The following is a 19,986-nucleotide window of genomic DNA, read 5'->3' on the forward strand; positions in this document are numbered from 1 at the left end:
CAGATACAGAGCTAATGCAGACATCCTGGGTTTCTTCCTAGCCATGCTGCTCTATATGGGGACTAGCAAGCAAAGGGCGAAGCTTCTCACCCAAATGGTGTTTGAGCATCGCTTTCTTGGGGAAATTGACACAATATTGGATAATGTTGATGGCAATCTTAGATTGTCCTTTCCCCAAAATTATTATAGGAGTTTGGGAAATGGTGCAGAGGTGCAGAAATCGGTGATTGTAACCTCTCTGGACTTCAATGCCTTGGAAGCCTCCTGGCCTATTATTACTAGAAATATTGAGTTCCTTTGCAAGATTGTCGGTATTCTGCCCGGGTTCATGGCTGCCTAGAGAAGCACCTATATCCAGGAGGAAGGGCTTTCGGGTAGAGAAAACATTGGTATTATGGCCAACGGTGACATAGTTGAAGGCAACTATTGGGGGCTTGGCGGTGGAGAAGAGTGGTTTGCAGATGATGACCATCACCCCTAGGAGAAAGCAGAATCATTGGCCCATGCAACTTGCGGGAATGATTGCTCGGTAATTTTGGATGCAGCTGCTGCTCTTGCTCCTGGAACCGAAGACCCAGATTCAAGTGCAGCTGAATCTTGATTTCCATGTTCATTTTCATACGTTGTTTAGTTGATTGTAAGCCTTTGGTTCAACCGACATTTTTCTCCTCTGGTTGTTTTCTCCTAGCTTTTTAGGATCTCGACCAGTGTGGCTGGTTTTTTTTGTATTTACTGTTGGAGCAATGGTAGGGGGTTTTCTTACTAGTTCTTTCCCCCTACGACTCTTTCTGAACCAGTTATGTATTCTTCAAGTTTTGATTAATACAAGGGTGTTGCCCCTCTGTAGTTATTAATCTACTAAAAAATTATATTAAATTATTAATATATATATATATATATAATTAATATATTATAATAAAAATATTATTAAAAATAAATAAATTAAATAAAATTAAATCGAACTAATTTTATTTTTTTTAAACTAAATTCATTTTTTTAATAAAAAAAAAATTTTAAAAAAAATAAAAAATAAAAATATATATATATATATAAAGGGGGAAATAGTGGTCCCATCGCTCCCCTGTCCATAGTCCGTACGAGGCTATGGACACAGAGCTACGTGGTCTATGAGTACACAACCTGCGCAAGGTCGTGGGCACACAACCTACAGCTGTGTGTAACCACAGTCTTGCGAGGCTGTGGGCACACAGCCTATGACTGTGTGAGCCACATGGACCTCCCTGTGGGGAAAGCCACAATCGTGGCTCCTCATAGGGGCCCAAAAAAATATTTCTTTTTATTTATTTGTTTTTTTAAATAGAACTTTAAACAAAAATTTAAATTTTAAAATTTCTATTGAAACAATATCAATAAAACAAGCAAATCATTCATTCCAAATGAATTTTGGAATACAACTCAGAAAGGTAATTCTGAGAGGAAGACAATTTTAAGAAAACCTAAAATACCAAAATTGGCAAAATTTTGCTAGCATATCCCCTCACAGGGTAAAATTGAATAAAAATTTCAATTCTTTCCATTCCAATTTCATGAAAACAAAACCAATTTAACATTTCACAATCAAATTGAAAGCTTCCAAAAGAAATATTTTGAGTTTTCAAACACAGAGAACACCCAATTTTTTTAAATTTCAATAATTTCCACCAATAAGAAATTGTTTGGGAAAGAGATTTAACTTCCAAATTAAAATGCCATCCTACTCCTTTCAACCATAAATCAAATTTGGTTGCAAAATACAAATCTTTAAAAACAATCACACACAGGAATAATTTCTCAAAACAAGAAATTTAAAACAGAGGTTTTCACAACCAACCTCAATAGCTATCCTGGATGATCAGTTGAGATGAGCTGATTCCTCCCACTAAGAAAATTTCCTCGACCAAATGAAGACCCAATTTCTCCAAAAAAAACTGCCTCCTCTTCCCATGAAGAGCAGAGTAGAAATATAAATTTTTTAACCTAAAACTATTTTAGGTTGAAATTTTTCTCAACCAATCATATTCATGCCTCAAAAAGCAATTTTTAAAAAGTCTATTCTCTCCAATTTTTAATTTTTCCAAATAAAATAAAAACTTAAAATTTCATTCAAAAAGTCAATGAATAGGATATTTTCATTCTTTCCAATTTTAATTAAACTTTTCAAAAATAATGTATACACCATTTAATTTCAAAATTTGAAAATAACATTATTCCACTTGCTAATTAATGAATTTCACTAATTGATTAATCAATTAATCAAATAAAAGGTCCCATTTAATTTATCTCTTTTATTTACCAAAGCATAATAACATATTTAATCTAATTAAACACTTTAAAATGTAATAATCATTTCCACCAAACGCATATTACGCAACTACATAAATAAAAAAAATACACGACCCACATACCAACATAGGGAACTGACGAGCAACTGATGATGCTCACTTTGAGCATGACTAGGGTAAAACGTAGGTCTTAGGACTATCTCCTCTACTTCCATCGGATCAATAAGGTACGCTTAGACCTGTGAAGCCAGGTGGAGACGATACCTCGTACCTACATGGTACTTGTACCTGCAATTCCCTGCATCAACGAACTACATGTGCATATATATATAATCACATAAAACATGTCGGTGAAGGAGAATTGTGACATTCCTTGTCTCGCCGAAGTGAGTGAAGGAAAATCATCCCCTCGCACCCCATACACTTACAAACACAAAACATGTATAAAATGCATCACACGTATGAAGTAAATGTGTTAGTCCATGTCAGTAATCCAAAAAAATTACTTTTAAACATCGATAAGGAAATACTTCATGAAAACATACACTGCCACTCAAATTAAAGCATATCACCACATCGCATAATGACAAGTAAAATATCACAATAATGTATCCACTGAAAAATTCAATTGTAGTCAACATGAGTCTAAAAGTCTAATCGAGAAAGGGGTACTACAATAGGTCTAGCCACAATCCAAATATAGAAAGGGCTGAAATTCCTGATTAGATTCATTGGTTATGTGTTTGCCCCCTCTTTCTTGTTGAAGAGTGGATATGAAATGTGAAATTAGGGTAAAACAAGGAATGATTGAATTAAATTTTCAAAAACAGATTACTACAGATATCCCACAAATTCACAAACTGAGATCTGGGCAAAATAAGGTATTTAGAACATGTTTCTAGAAGTTTGGCTTGATTTTTCAAGACAAGGTAGTATAGATTCACCCCGGTTCTTTGAATTTTGCTTCATCAAAAGTTGAACTTGTTTATTGCTATTGACTCTATCAGAATGTCAGAGTACAAGTCTTGAGCCTATTCCTGGACACGGAAAGAAAGGAAATAGGATTGTGGATAGGGGTTTACCTTAGGTCAAACCCTGGTTTAGGAATTAACCTTGAATTGAATATTGTAAATACTGAAGTAAATGCTAAGGAGATATACCTCAAGTTGCAATTGTTGATGATGATACAATGCTCTTTGAATGTAATCACAAATGTTGAATGTAATCGCATGACAAACGCGTGAACATGAAAAACCCTAATTACACATGCATGTTTTCATGAAGATTGATCTAACTTTTCCCCATAATGCTTGAAGGATGAAATGCAGCCTTGAATATCTGAAAATGCTTGATGATGATTCCTTCACGAATGCATGAAGGGTATATGAGCTCTTTCAAAATGAATTGATAGGATATCTTTATATAGGGTTCCCTAGGTAATTTACTAATTAGGTCAACCTACAACATTCAAGTGTAGCCAGGGTACTAAAATCTATCGGGGAGGGGGAGTGTCTACCCCATTTCAAGTTGTGTCCACATTAAGAGGAACTAGGATGTTTTGGGGTGGCCTAGTCTAGGAACAAGGTGTTCCACACCTTGGTCTTGCAATATTAGGACTCCAATCAAGAAATAGTGGAGGAAATCCTTCATGATAGGGCCCACCCAGTGATGTCAACATGTGACATTAGTGTTGGAGAAGGGGAACAAAAAAGACCTAGGAGGGATGAAAATGAGACACATTAAAGTAGGAGCGCAAACATGAAGTATGAATTGTACCACTTATAATATACGATGCTACAAATACATATCGTAGACCCCAATGGGGTTGAGTGATACCACACCTTATGGGGGTTTGGAGGCAATGCCCATAGTAGGGGTGAAGGGCAACACCCCTAAAGGGGGTTTGTGGGCAATTCCCTCAACATGGTCGATGGGTAGTGCCCATTGTGGGGGTATAGGGAACATTCCCCCAACAAAGGTAAGAGATAGTACCCATCATGGAGTTGGCCTTTGAAATTGCACAAACCTTCATGGTGCACACAATTTTCACAAAGTTATCACTTCAATGAAAATTCTAGTGTTTTTTTTTATTAAAATATTTTTAAAACATAAATTTTTTGATAATAGGTGAAAAGAACAAAGTTATATTCAATTTGATGAGTTTTTTTCTTGTTTTTTATAAAAAATGATTGCAAGTTTTTGAAAAAATCACAAGTTAGTAACTCACCAAGGCTTTTGGTTTGTGAGTACAATGCAAATTTTTCAACTAGGATTTTAAAAAAAATGTCATAAATATGAGATTGAATGCTGAAAACAGTTTAAGTTGTCACTTATTAGAGAAGACATTGTGAAATGGAACATGTAAACAATCTGACAATAAATTTAAAATATCACACAAAACCACACAACGTAAGCACTTTCTCACATCTTTCCTCTTCAATGTAGAATGACAACTTTGTGGTCTAGTCAATACTATTTTTTTTCTTTCAAATCTTGCCTCATATTTTATTAGCCACCTCCTTATATTGAGATATACAAAATCTAGCAAACTAGAAACCTTTGATAATCACTTTCTACATTTCTAATTTTTTTTATCATGACCAATTTTATAAGAGACTTTCTTAGTTTGCTTATAAGATCTTAAAATATAAAAGAACAGTTTAATGTTTTGGCATCCTTTAATATAAAAACTCTAGCTTTATGGTTGCCACACTATTGAGAACAAGTTTTCAATGTTGTGATGTTAATATTATTTTTCAAGGAATAATCTACTCAAGGATTAGAATTGTGGATACGTCCATATCAAAATTAGGGTATCCATGAAATAATAAGCGTTTAGGATAAATTTTCTTCACAAAAGAATTCTAGTTTAGTTTTATTTGTTGCTTTGATTGTGTCAAGTCTTGTGACAAAAATACTAATTTAATTCTTAGTATGATAATGAAAAGACACATTTTGTTCACCATGTATTTATTATGGCACTATAGAAAAAGTCAATTCTCTTGTTGGTTAAAACTTAATTTTTGACTATACAAATCAAAAAAACAAGAATATCGCGGCATCTAGAAAGTTGAGTTTGCAAAAGAAACATAAAAAATCATAACATTAGCAAACCTTGAGCATAAGAGAAATTGAGAGTTAGTGCATCATTTTGTTTGAGATATTTTTTTTTATAGATTTTTATGAAAGGTTGATTTCAAATGCTTTTATAGATTTGATTATAATGCATTGTTAGTGACTTTGCATGGACATATTGCACATTATTCTTGGTTACAAACGAGGTCAAATGCAATTAGTGTTTAAATGACATTAACAATGGCATTGATTGCTTTAAATGACATTTGACAAAGGAGATGGGACATTACACCACTAGTTGTCTATCTTGCCTTATGGATGTCATATTCCAAAAAAAAAAGCTCTTTAAACATTTTTTTATTGTAAGAACCGAGGTAAAAATAGCTTCTAATTCTATAGATGCTAAGTGCAATCCAATAAATGAAGCAACCAACACATAAGATTATTTTCAAGACTCTAGGTCAAAATTTTTTTACATGTGGTTGAAACATAAGTGGAAAAAATATTAATTTTGTTTTTACCTTGTACTACAATAGGATCACACACCACTTTGGAGAGTATAAGATGGATGAAGAATGTCTATGAATAGGCAAAGAAAGTGATTACAAATTTTGATACTACTCTAGCTTATTGTTATATGTTACCATGTCTCCACAATAAGGTATGGTGGATGTTATTGTGGTGGTAGGTCCTAGGTTCAAAGACCCATCTTATGAGACATTGACGGTTGATATGCTCAATGATGTAGTACAAAATATTGTTAATGAACATTGACTAGAGTGTGCAAAGTTTGGTTGCACCATAATTTTGGATGCACAAATAGAAGGAATTTAACCTTCGTCAACTTCCTTGGTGCTTGTGATATTGGCATAGTTGTTTTGAAATATATGGATGTGTTGTATAGAATTAAATATATAGTTGCATTGTTTGATTTGTTTGATAAGGTGGTCATATATGTAGGACTAGAAAATGTAGTTTACTTTATTACATACAATTTTGTTTGTTTTATTGGTAGGAGCCTCTTGGTGGATAAGTATTTTTCTATTCTTTTTAGACCATATACAATATACTACCTTGATTTATCCCTAGAGTACATTGAAAACTTGAATGGGTTAAGGAGGTATTGCTAAAGACACAAGTTTAGCAAATTCATTAAATCTAATACTGGTCTTGATATGTGGTCCTCTCTAATTGCATAGGATCTCAAGTAGCATCCCAGTGCTCTTTCCAAACTTTATATTCTTTCTTAGTTGACTATTCTCTTTCTCTAAACCCTTTCTCGAGGATGCCACTTTTGTTTCAATTCTTTCATGGTCCTCTTTAGTTTTTAAAATCTTTGTTATGACCAATTTCTATGGCCAACTTCTTTGATTTTTCTTTGGTTTTAATGTCCTGTAAAATTTGTAATTCTTGCTTTCTAATTATTTTCTTGATATTCTTGATCTCCTTGTGAGCACAATGAAGTTCTTCAAGATCCATTTCAAGATCTTTGTTTTTTGAAAAACACATTTGTTACATCCCTATCTAGGGTTTTGATTACCATGAGTAAAATCTTTTTACTTTCACTTCTAGAGGTGTGTTGATCATAGTCATCAAAAGAGTAGCCATCTTCCTTAGCATATAAGTCCTTCTTCTTTTGTTTTCACATCTTGTTACTACCTATTTGAAGGAACAATTTGAAACAATATGCCAAATTTTTCCATAATTAACACATCTAAACAGTAACATATTTTTATACTTTCTGCAACCTCTTTTTAATCTCCTCACAAAATTTACTTCTTTTAGGTCTAAATCTTCATTATTCACTAATGCCTTGAAAGTGGCCTCCTTTCTTGAGGTTTTATCATTCACAATCCTCGTCTTGTATGTCATTAGAATCCTATGTATCTCATTTGTTATTAAACTATTTAGATCTTTGGCTTCTTCTATGGTGTAGTCACAGTTAGGAGGGACCTCAATGAGATCTATCTAGACCGTGTAGCAAGAGTAAACACAATGAAAGTTAGACAAGAGGATGGAGGCAATGTAAAACTGATTACAAATGGCCGATAACATTTGGACTACAAGATGCGGCTCACTGGCCTGCTACATACATGCTCAATTAAAGAATCGGTCAACTCCGAACCTCTAAACCTTACATCTTCTATATCCTCTGGAATGAATTACGATGCTTAATTACATTGATTTATATGCTCAAGAGATCTGCATCGGCCCAAGAGGGATCAAATCCCGAAGAACAAGATCAAACATGTAAAACCACTAAGTCGGCCTTCGCAAATTAAAATCCTCCGAAAAATCCAAAGGAAGAAGAGCAGATCAGAGGGAAGGTCGGCCACACGCCAAGGAACATTGGAATCAACAAATTGAAGCTTTGCAAGCTATAGAAAGGATCCGCAAGATTCACCAATAGCAAATAGGTCCAAGAGGCTCCAATGTTCTAAGCTAGAAAACTGTCTTGGAATCTGAAAGTGATAACTTGCTGAAAAAATATCCAAACATTCCACGGTTTAGGAATAAGGAAGATAATCATGTTTACAAGAAAAATCCATCTCCGCAAGATCTGGTGAGAAAATGCAAGAAAGTGCTAAAAGAAATGTTGAAACTGCAAAATAAAAAACAAACTGAAAAGAAATCTTTTTGGTTGATGCAAGATTGTCAAGAATCGGGGATGCTCCTACATCATTCTACTACATAGACCATTGAATTAAACTTAGAGGGAGAAGATATGAGTGCCTTTTTTACAATCATTGATTCTTATGAGGGCAGAACTCGAGACATAGAAAAACACAACAAATGAAACACAAAAGATCTATATTATTATAATTTGAAAAAATATTTGCAATACATGAAATTACATATAAGAGGAATAAAACCTCACAGGCTACAACACATCACATCTTACAATATCTTCTAGAAAACCCTTTCCCACAATCTTAGATTATCCAACCCAAAACTCAACACCCAAAAACTCACTCTCCAAAAACTAAAACAAGTTTCCTCAAATGAGTCCTAAATATCTTCTCTTTCATTTGGAGCCAAAATTACAATTTACAAATTACCATTTGATGAACAAACGCCAAAACATGAAATTGGAAATTTGAAAATTTAGCTAGATTCAAAAACTGGAAACTTTTCGAAAAATTGTCCAGCTTCAGACAACCATAACTTTTGATCCAGGAATCGGATTGACGCACAGTTTTTGAATCGCTGAATATATCTCTGAGTGAAGAATATGCTAAGAATCCGCTTTACTGATTTACGCCATTCTCGAGACTGTTCAGAACCATTTAATTCCTCAAATCTGACTTGGAAGAATTTTTTTTTATTGTTCGAGAAAATGAAACTTGAATAACTTTCAAACCATAGATGATTTTAACATGATTCTTTCACCAAAGTGATTATTTTTCCATTTGCAAGATTCCTGCAAAATTCGGGCTTCATTCACCTTTAAATAAAAACTTTCTATTTTTGGCAGTCTGCTAGAAAAAGCAGCTTGACAATTTTGAAAGTTGGAATCTCTTATTCGTCCAAATGGGTATCCAGAAATGCAAAAAAAAAAACATTAAAAGAATACTAACTAAATAGAAATATTTTTGGGTGATGCAGGATTTCCCCTACACCACCAAATGCTCCTGTGTCAGATTATTTCACCTTTTTCACCAAGTCCTTTGATATTGTTGACAAATTCATCATCTTGGAGTAGGCATGCAACGATTTTTTCTTCTTCCTTTTTTTTGGCTTTCAAATTGTCGTCGATAGATTTCAAGTTTTTCTTCCTTGACTTTATCATCACCTTCATAGATATTATAAAGCTTGTCCCAAATCTCATTTGCAATTCTATAGTACATTATCTTCACACACTTAGATCTAGATAAACCACATAAAATAACTTTCATTTATTTTGCATTACTTTCACATGCTCTCCTTTCTACCTAATTTCTTGGTGGACTTTTTGGAATATAATAATCATCCAATATAGATTTCCAAACATTAAACTCTAAAGCCATAAAAAAGACTACCATCCTTGTTCTCTAAAAAAAATATGACTAGACACATCAAAGAAAGGTGTCTTGTTTGAAGAAAGACCTTTTTGAGTAGCTTTGTGTGTCATCCTAAATCTACCTCAAGTTGTTAAGCCTCTCGAAGGAACACGAATTTGATACCAATCATTAAGCATCTAGATATACTGAGAGGGGGGTTGAGTCAATATATGCCAAATTTAGCTTCAAATCAAATACAACATTAAGATCATTATTAGATATCACTTCAATATTAAATCAATTATGCAAGATGATAATAAACAATCATACATCAACACATGAGAACACTAAAAATATGTGGAAACCTAGAAGGAAAAAACCACAGTAAGAATAGTTGCTTTGATCTACTACCCAAATCTAGCCTCATAAACATAATAAAGAACTTACAAAATTATGTAGACACGAACCAACATGAATTACGACCCAAGAGTGAGACATTGATCCCCAAACCAAATTGCATACACTAGCCTACAAGAGACACCAATCCCCTAATTCAAAAACTAAGCACTAACTCTAATAATGAGGCACTAACTTCAATTACAAGCAATAGATACAAAAGATATATTATGCAGACCTTCACAAGTCAAAATTCAATGTGTTATTATCTACATTAGAATAATCTCATTGTGTATAATATATGCAACTTACTTTACACACTTCAACGCAATTGTGCTACTCCTAACTGAGTAAATAGCTTGCAGAAATTTTTGTCACTTCCACAAAGGATGCAAAATTGAATGAGCCTAGATCAACAATTTATATGCATTCCAATTTTAATTACATTAATATGTTGGGCTAGAATATGTTTACAATATCCTCAAGTTAGCCACAAATGTTTTCCTTATGTCAAACATGTAGTTGGATTGATCCTAAAGCCAACCCATACACCAAGAGTAGTGACATGCTATGAATTACCTAACATGAAGTTAATTGGTCCCAAGTTACCTTCACATGCTTCCTCCAGATGATGCATGTTACAATTCTCTAGCACATGCATAAGAAACATCAACACTGACAACCATCTATCACATCGTGCATTCTATCACTTATAACTTTCAGTCTGTTAAAGATAAACCTCTAAAATTCTAGAATATGATAATACCATATACAATTTTAAATTATTCCAAACTGCAAGCCATTAATGTCAACTATAGTAGAATGTGGTACCAAAATCCAAGACAATGCAACTAGGTGGACATACTGTCTCTAGTCAACAAACCTTATAATCCTACCACAAACACTTTTGGACCTCTACAAAGATGTTGGACAATTAGGAACTGTTGGATATTGTTGTTGGTATGATGGAAATATGTTCTATAATGATATTTGACAAATGTGTTGTCATTGATTTCAACTTATTTTCTCTGTCTAGTGCAGTGATGCAATTGAGTTCAGTTAGTTGGTTTATGTTGTATATTGATGATCAGTGTTTGCGGATTAAAGGGTTTGTAGAGTGATATCTCTTTTTGATTTAGTGCAAGTCTCAGAGGTCCCCATGAAGATTTGAGTGAGTTATGAGTATATGTGTGGTGGCCATTTTTTCTATTGTTCATGATAAACTTATAAGGCATTGAGAGGGGGGCGTGAATCAATGCAAGCAAAAACAACTATATAAATCTGATCACCACTTTTATCAAATTGAAACTTAACAAGCATGCAAGGAAACAAACCACATAAGATAACACCCAATAAAACATACAACTCATAACACAATGTTTTTCACGTGGAAACCCAAACGGGAAAAACCACGGTGGGAATTGGTACCCACAAGATCAACTATCTGCAAAATAGGAATCTGACCAATTAAGGTCTTACAACTGCTCTGTTAGGAGCACACCCGGTTAAGAGTGTCTTAGCCCGGTTAGGAGCTATTACAATAAGGCCTGTTAGGAGCTACCCAACAATGGGATTTAAACAACACAAGTTAATGTGTGACCCTATTAAGGGATTTAAACCTTCAGACCTGTGAGGATCCTACCGCACCCTATTAGGAGTGACCTTGTAAGAGGATTTTATCTTGCTGCAACTTTTAGGGAACAACAAGTGACTAATCTGCATATAACACCTTTGTTCCTGATTAGATCCGCTTCAAATATGCTTCTAACACCGACTAAACATCAATACAAAGCTTCCTTTTTCACCACACAATCACATTTGCACTTTGGATCTCACATCATACATCATCATACACTATACTCCTTTTTATAAACAGCTCTGCTAAGTTGACTAAGAACCCTTGGAACAATTTCCTAGGTTCAATGTATCTAGTCAATCTTGCACATTACGCTTTCCTCATGTCGGCCACAAACAACTTAACTCAAAAATAAAATGTTAAGTCTACCAGTTTACCGATCTAGGTAACTTTGCTCTACCAGCTAACTGTTCTTCAAGACTGATTGTCGTGCTCATCATAACTCACTCATTCAATTAAATCTGTCAATGTGGTTCAGGTCATAGACTCTTGCCAATGTCATGAACATGTTTTTCAAACTGCAACACTTAACTCATCACCAATCTTCCGTACCATTCGCTTGAACATAACTTTGTCACTGTTTTACCGGTTCACTGTTTAACTACTTCCACTACCGGTTAGGATTTACCGGTTGGACTAAAAGACTTAGATGACTAACAGAACATGGTTGCCATCAATGAAAACACAATACAAGTCATCAATAAACCTATTACAACAAAATCATCATCAAGCCAACAATCTCCCCCTTTGGCATTGATGACAATACTTAGGAAAAAAAATTGTCCGCGTCACATTACAAAAATTATGACTCATGACTCAAGACTCCCCCTTAGCAATTGCATGCTATTACAAAATTTTAACTGGCCGATATACTACTCCCCCTTTGACAACAATGACAAAGGTAAGCAAATACATGTGCAACAAAAATGAATACAATAGACCAAAATGTCAACAGGTTACATATTACATTTTTGAAAAAATGTCATCAAAATTAATCTTCAAAGCTTGCAAGTCATTATCAATTATCTTCTTTTATGTAAGTAACTGGGAGGTGACTTTTTGTTCTTTCTCTTCCTTCTATTTTTTGCATCATTCCCATGCTCCTTTGCTTTCTCTACAATTTTTTCCTCTTCCTTCTCCTTGTCCTTCACTAGTGGTGTAGTGGTTTGCACATCATCTATTTGTGTAACTACCAGTGGCGCTTGTGCTTCTATCTTGTCTGGTTGCTCAGTGGGCATTACATTTTATGTTTTCTCATTCACCGGTTGCTCAGTCATTTCTTCACCTTGTTGTTGAGCCTTCTCTGCATCTTCTTTACCTATACCGGTTAGATTCACTTCCGGTAATACTATCTCATCATCAGTGATGGTGATTGTTTCTTTCTCAGCATGTATATCAATTGTTGTATCAGCAAAAACAATCTCATCCAGTATGATTTCATCAAGATTCACATTGTCAGGGATATCTTCTCCCTTTAATCTCTCTGGTTCCTCTTCTTTAGGAATAAGTCCTAAAAACTTCTTCAAAATTTCCTCAGTCTCATCTTGCACCGACTAGGATTCTCCAACAAGTGGTCTTGTAAGCCTTTTCTTCGATCTAAAGAATGGTTTTGAATTCAAAAGAAATTTTCCAATTCCTCCTTTGAGGCTTCTGGTTGTAAACTTACAAGAACAAATTCAATAATCTCCCTATCATGTTTTATTGTAGCATGCCATCTTGCATCTAATAACTTTACAAAGAATTTGGTATTTGCTCTTGCAATTCAATTAGAGCTTTATTGAACTTATTCATTGACATAACTACTGCATCTTCAATTTGCCTTTGTTCTTCTTCACTAAATTTGTCATAAAGTTTATTCAAACCAACTAATATACCATACTCCTTAATGTGTAACACAATTTTTTCAAAGGGAGTAAGTTTAGTTACCGGTATCTTAACGGATTTTATAGTAGACGCTCCAACAATCTTTGATTTCTTACCACTGGCTCTCATTTCTTTCTTTTCTCCTTCAGACTTTGTTTCTTCTTCATTAGCAGCTCTCTTTGCCTGCTCCTTCTTCCTCTTACCAGTGACTACCGGTGCTTTAGGTGCAGGGGGCTTGATTTCTTTCCCCTTTCTCTTGAATTGAATTTTAGAAGGTTTCTCCTTAGCAATTGTGCTTCTTGTTTGTCTACCGGTACTCGTACTGATTGGATCACTAGAGGATTCAACAACCTTGTTTGCTTAAAATTTATCTCTAGCCTCAACAATCGCTTCTTTAGTAAATCCTTGTGAAACAACAAATTCTTCCACCTATTTTCTTACTTTCTTTGTAATGACCGGTCTGGCAAGCTTAGAATGCATCTCAATAGATTTCTCCTTATATGTTCCAAACCTTGTTGTATTAGGGTCTACCGATTGAGCTAGGAGATGATCAGCATAAGCAATTAGTAAATCGGCTTCAACTTCATAACCCATCGACATCACCCATGATGTCCTAGGTTCTGCTGCCTCCATCTGACATGTGTCAGTATCCACCATGAAACAAATAGAATCTTCGTATCTTTTAACATCTTATTCTGATATTCTTTCTCTTTCATGCATCTTCTTTTGAAAATCTTTAAAGTATCCCCACGTGACCTTATCAAATTAATTACTGATCATCTTGATGGTGTTCTTGATTTGCAACATTGTCGGTGTATGTTTTGACCATTGTATATAACCAATACCAAGAAAGGAGTTCTGAAAGTAGAAAAACAAACCTATGACCAATTGTCCAAACTTGAATTTCTACCTTTTATCCTTCTTAATTGATTCAAGGTTCAATAATAGTTGGGTTCTCAGTGTCTCTGAAAGATCATCGTCTATATTGTCCTTCAACATCTAGTAGGTGGTATGAATTGCAGCTCCGGGAATACTGTTTGTTCTGCTTGAATGATAAACCCTGTAACCGATCACCATAGATGCATATTTCACCTCAGGGTCTTCAATTTTATTTATCGACATAGCACATCCATCCCATTTAGACTTTGTCACTTTAGTTACATCATTCTTCAAGATTGACCTCGATACATGAACTTCACCAGTTGCACACAGTCCGATGACAGCATGAATAACTTCCTTTGTAATCTTATGTGGTCGATCAAGCGACACAAATTGATCATGTATTCTACTCAACACATACCTGATATGGTCTTATTTGAATTCATCAAGAAAATTCAATGCATGGTGAAAACCCTTGTCGACAACCCTTCCGAATTGATCCTTCAAAACACCTTGTTCATCACACATTGTTCGGAATTGGTTGAAGATTGCAGACATTCCCAAATCTTCTAGTTTTGAATGAATGTAGGATCTAACATCTTCAACATGCAACACACCATATGGTACACTGGATAGTGCTCCAATGGGATCGATTTCAATTGACTTGTGTGGATGCCTGTTGAATTCTAGTCGAGGCCTTTCATTTATATCAACAAAGTGTGGTGTATCCATTTCAAAATATCAAACACAGATACAAATTCCAGATAAATACCTTTTCTTCCTTTGTAGCTAGGGTTTTGCACTTTTCGGTTTGAATGCACTTCACTGATCCACAAATCTTCTCAATCTGTTGTTAATCTTCGCCAATGCAACAACTAAAAGCCTTTCTCTGCTTAAGTCGCTCTCCAAATGCTCATGCAGTCATTCAGGGGGTCCACAAAATAGATCTGACAATAGGTTCTCCCTAAGGTTTATAATAGCTTAGTTAACCGATGATGTATTCTCCACATTTGGTGAATAATGGGAATCTTCAAGTGACTTCTCTTCAATTTTCTCATCACTCTTCTTTCTCCAGATCTTTTTCATCTCTTCTATGGTTTGCTCCATATAAACCTTCTTGTTTCCTTTCTAGTTAGCAGACTGATTAACCAATTGGTTCATTCTTGCTCTGCAAAACTTTGCAAGGTGTCTCGGTTTGGGACAATGAAAACAAGCCATTCCAGATGCTCTCCAGGGTCCAACATTGCCTCTACCAGTTCTTCTCCGACATTTCAAAGCAACATGTCCAAAGTTGTGACGAATTGAACAAGTCACATTTTGTCTATACTCCATCTCATAAGGACTAGACCAGTTCACATAAGGTTTTTGCCAAGTAGGGTTTCTCTGGTTATTGAAAGATCTCTACCATTCACCATTAGGTCTTTGATTCATGAAAGGTCTTTGAAATTTTTCTCTAGACCTACACTCAACATCTCTATGCCCATACTTGTTGCAAGTGTAACAATAGCCATCAAAAGTTCTAGGCTTATAACCCTCATAAGCATTAGGTCTCTCACCATCAAAAGAACTAGATCTATTTCTACAGACATTAGCAGTATGACCTAGCTTAAGACAATTAAAGCATACCGGTTTGTAGGGTTTCTTATCGGGGTTTTTCTTTGTCTTAGGTGCGGATTTGCCTTCATGCAAAGTGTCCTTAGTACCGGAAGGCTCTCCTTTCTCAAAGGTAGTGTATCCCAAGCCATGTGTATCTCCACTCTGCCTTTGTGACTGAATCTTCTCATCAAGCATAGTAGAGCTCTTTTTGAATTTCACTAGGATCTCATTAGCATCAACCAACTCCTTAGTAAGGTCTTCATTCTTCTTCATAAGACTTTCTCTAAGAGACATAGCCATGTCCAAATTATCTTGAAATTCTTCTTTTTCCTCATGAAGATGTGCATGCAGAGTACAAATCTCTTGATTCAGTTTAGAGATCTCATGATCCTTCTCTCTAATCTTGTCTTTAGTGACCCTTCTAGCTTCCATCTCTTGACTCATCCTGATAGTTAGGGCTTCCAGCTCTCTCCTCATATTTGACTCATCATCATTTAACTTTTCCACCTCATTCACCAAAGCATCCATGTTTGCTTCCTCAGATGAATTGATTTCACTAATTTAATACAATTGTTCATCCCTCTCTCTCCTCTTTACCAATGAATCTTTGTACTTAACCCTCAATTCACCTAGGGCTTCTTTGAGTTCTGCAAGCCGGTTAGAAGACTCTCTATAACTCATATCCCCTATGATAGCCTTAAGGATCCTTCCCAAACGGTTAATCCTTAAAGGAATTAGGCTCTGATACCAATTGATAAACTTATAAGGCACTGAGAGGGGGGGTGAATCAGTGCAAGCAAAAACAAAAATATAAATCTGATCACCACTTTTATCAATTTGAAACTTAACAAGCATGCAAGGAAAACAACCACATAGGCTAACACCCAATAAAGCATGCAACTCATAACACAATGTTTTTCACTTGGAAACCCAAATGGGAAAAACCATGGTGGGAATTGGTACCCACAAGATCAACTATTTGCAAAATAGGGATCTAACTGGTTAAGGTCTTACAACTGCTCTATTAAAAGCACACTCAGTTAAGAGTGTCTTAGCCTAGTTAGGAGCTATTACAATAAGGCCTATTAGGACCATCCATGTTAGGAGCTACCCAGCAATGGGATTTAAACAACACAAGTTAATGTGTGACTCTATTAAGGGATTTAAACCTTCAGACCTGTGAGGATCCTTCCGTACCCTATTAGGAGTGACCTTGTAAGAGGATTTTATCTTGCTGCAATTGTTAGGGAACAACAAGTGATTGATCTACATATAGAACCTCTATGCTTGATTAGATTCACTTCATATCTCCTTCTAACACCGACTAAACATCAATACAGAGCATCCTCTTTCACCGCACAATCACATTCACACTTTGGGTTTCATATATCATACATCATCACACACTATACTCCTTTTTATAAACAACTCTGCTAAGTCGACTAAGAACCCTTGGAACAATTTCCTAGGTTCCATGTATCTAATCAATCTTGCACATTACGCTTTCCTCATGTCAGTCACAAAAAATTTAACTCAAAAATAAAACGTTAAGTCTACCAGTTTATTGATCTAGGTAACTCTGCTCTACCGGTTAACTGTTCTTCAAGACCGACTTCTCTACTCATCATAACTCGCTCATTCAGTTAAATCTATCAATGATGCCGGAGCATCCAGGAGGGCAAATGAACAAAGGAGGACACCAAGGACTAAGGAGAGTGATATGACATCACTAGAGGTCAATTGGAATGTTTTGAAGCCTATAATGGCCTATTGTAATGTTGAATTCAATAAATTATGTAAAAATCCTAAAGGTCCTGATAAAGGCCTAAGGACCAAAATGCAATGTAATAGGATGATGGAGTCTAGATAGGTTGGATAGGAGTTTATTGTGATTTAATGATCTTATTATGTCAAAATAAGTTGAATGGGATAGGTTTTAGTTGATTAAAAGTATTAGAAATAAAGTTGAAAATTCAAATTTTGAATTTCAACAACTAGTTCCAGTTTTGGTGGGAAATAAGTTTTAGAGTTGTTTTGACATTTTAATCACTTGGATTAGTTGGAGATTGGTTGGAGTTGGTTGGGGAAGGTCTTATAAAGTCTCTAAAGTAATTTTTGTGTGGTTGGATGATGCTGGTACGGACTTGTACGGACTGTCTCAGAAAATTAATTAAAAAACTCTTTATTTGCTGTCAAATCCTTGTTTTTTCATGCTTTCTTTGCATTGAAAGGCTAAGGGATCATCATTTCTGTACATTGGGGGTTTATTGGTTATTCCTTTGATGTATTGAGTGCATTTTTGAAGTCTTGAAAGTATCATATTTTTATTTATTGCTGACTGTCCCAGAAAAGACAGTGATTTTTTCACTAATTTGTGAATTTCCAAGCATGTAAGGATCCATCCTATGAATGTACAGGTCTGATTCTCATAGGATGGATGCCAAATAACATGTACAATAGTTTACTAACCCATGATTGACAGGAAGGAGTGAAGAGTGCAGGTGTACACCATGAAAGTTGCATGAAAGTTGAAGAAAAGTGACTGGAAATGAGTGAAAATGAAGGCTAGAGTGTAGCAGCAGAGAATCTAATTGAACAAGGGGGGTATTTTATGCATTGAAGTGTCTAGACACACCATTTTAAAGGTGTTTGAACTTTGGTTGATCCTTGGAAGTGATTGGAAGTGATATTTCTAGAAAGCCCTAGGGAAAAGGGTGATTTAGTGAGGTTTTTGGGTGTTTGGGTATCTAGGAGTGCAACCAAGACCTAAGACCTGAAAAATCCTTGGTTTGGGAACATAATAAGAGACTTTACAAAAGGGTTTAATCTGGTGTTAAGTTTTGTTGGTACTTCCTTTGTAAAGTGGGTGGTTTTTAAGGCTAAAAAGGGGCACATTTGAGGACAGCAAAGGGTCTGTCCAAAACAACCTATATTGGTTTTCTGATATGTTGTGTAACATCCAAATGGGTGTCTAAATATGTAATTTTTTGTCAAGTGTTTTGGGATGATTTGGAGAAAAGTTGAAAATACCCGATTTGGAGGCTACAAGGAATAGAGCCTAGAAGAGCAAGTTTGGTTTATGAGTTTGAGTCTGAGTTTGGGGGTGTGTATAACCTTGTCTTATGGTGTTTGGGATGTGTTAAGACCAATAGAGGTGTTGGAACAAACCATTTTGATGTTATCCTTGGTTGGGTGTGTTGAGTTGAGTTTGGTTTTGAATCACCTAACATGTAGAGGATCCTTTGATGTGTCTCCTTGAGTTGATTTAATCCTTAGGGAGAGTTCCAGAGTTGATCTCTCTACATCAATCAATGTGGTTCAGGTCATAGACTCCAGCCAATGTCATGAACATGTGTTTCAAACTGCAACACTTAACTCATCACCAATCTTTCGTACCGGTCGCTTGAATATAACTCTGTCACTATTTTACTGGTTTATTATTTAACTACTTCCACTACTAGTTAAGCTTTATTAGTTGGACTAAAAGGCTTAGATGACTAATAGAACATGGTTGCCATAAATGACAACACAATACAAGTCATCAATCAACCTATTACAACAAAATCATCATTAAGCCAACAATTTAGTATTGTCAGTGTTCAGTATTTTGATTTGCATTGCAATATCTTGGTTTGCGGATTTGGAAATATGTTTGGGACGTTGATGTGTGTTCTCAATTCAAGTGGTTCATGGTTTGGAGCTCCACAAGTCATTTTTCCATGTTAACAGTCAGTTCAGTTACTATTGTTGAAGTTTGGTATGATGGTAACGATGATTATAGTAATTTGAGTTGGTGCGGATGTTGATGTGGTATTTCATGATGCTCGTGGATGTTTCTAGATCATGTGGTATTCGTGTTAGTATTCCGCATTGATCGGTGAGCAAGTTATTGATGATTTTCTTTACTTAGGTGTTTTTCTTCATGCTCTTGGCCGACATGATGATTGCAGCATGTTGCAGATGTTCGAAACATAATTATTGGAGGTGTTTCATATTCGAGATGGTGATTTAGTTCCATGATGTCTTAGCCGACATTGTTTTGGTCTACATGTAGTGATATTGTAGCGTGTATGGTTATATTTTTGTAATTAGGAGATATGTGTTGAGCTTACCTTGTTGATATTGGTCCAAGGTTGATGTCATGTATAAATAAATGTAATATCCTTGTAATTGTAAGTTGTGGATGAGTGTATGTGTGAAAAATATATTAATCTTTCGGAGGCAGAGCAGAAGTGTGAGAAGAAGTTGTATGTGCTTAATTGGAACTATAACCAAACAT

This window comes from Cryptomeria japonica, chromosome 1, assembly GCF_030272615.1.
Source record: "Cryptomeria japonica chromosome 1, Sugi_1.0, whole genome shotgun sequence".
NCBI lineage: Eukaryota > Viridiplantae > Streptophyta > Pinopsida > Cupressales > Cupressaceae > Cryptomeria > Cryptomeria japonica.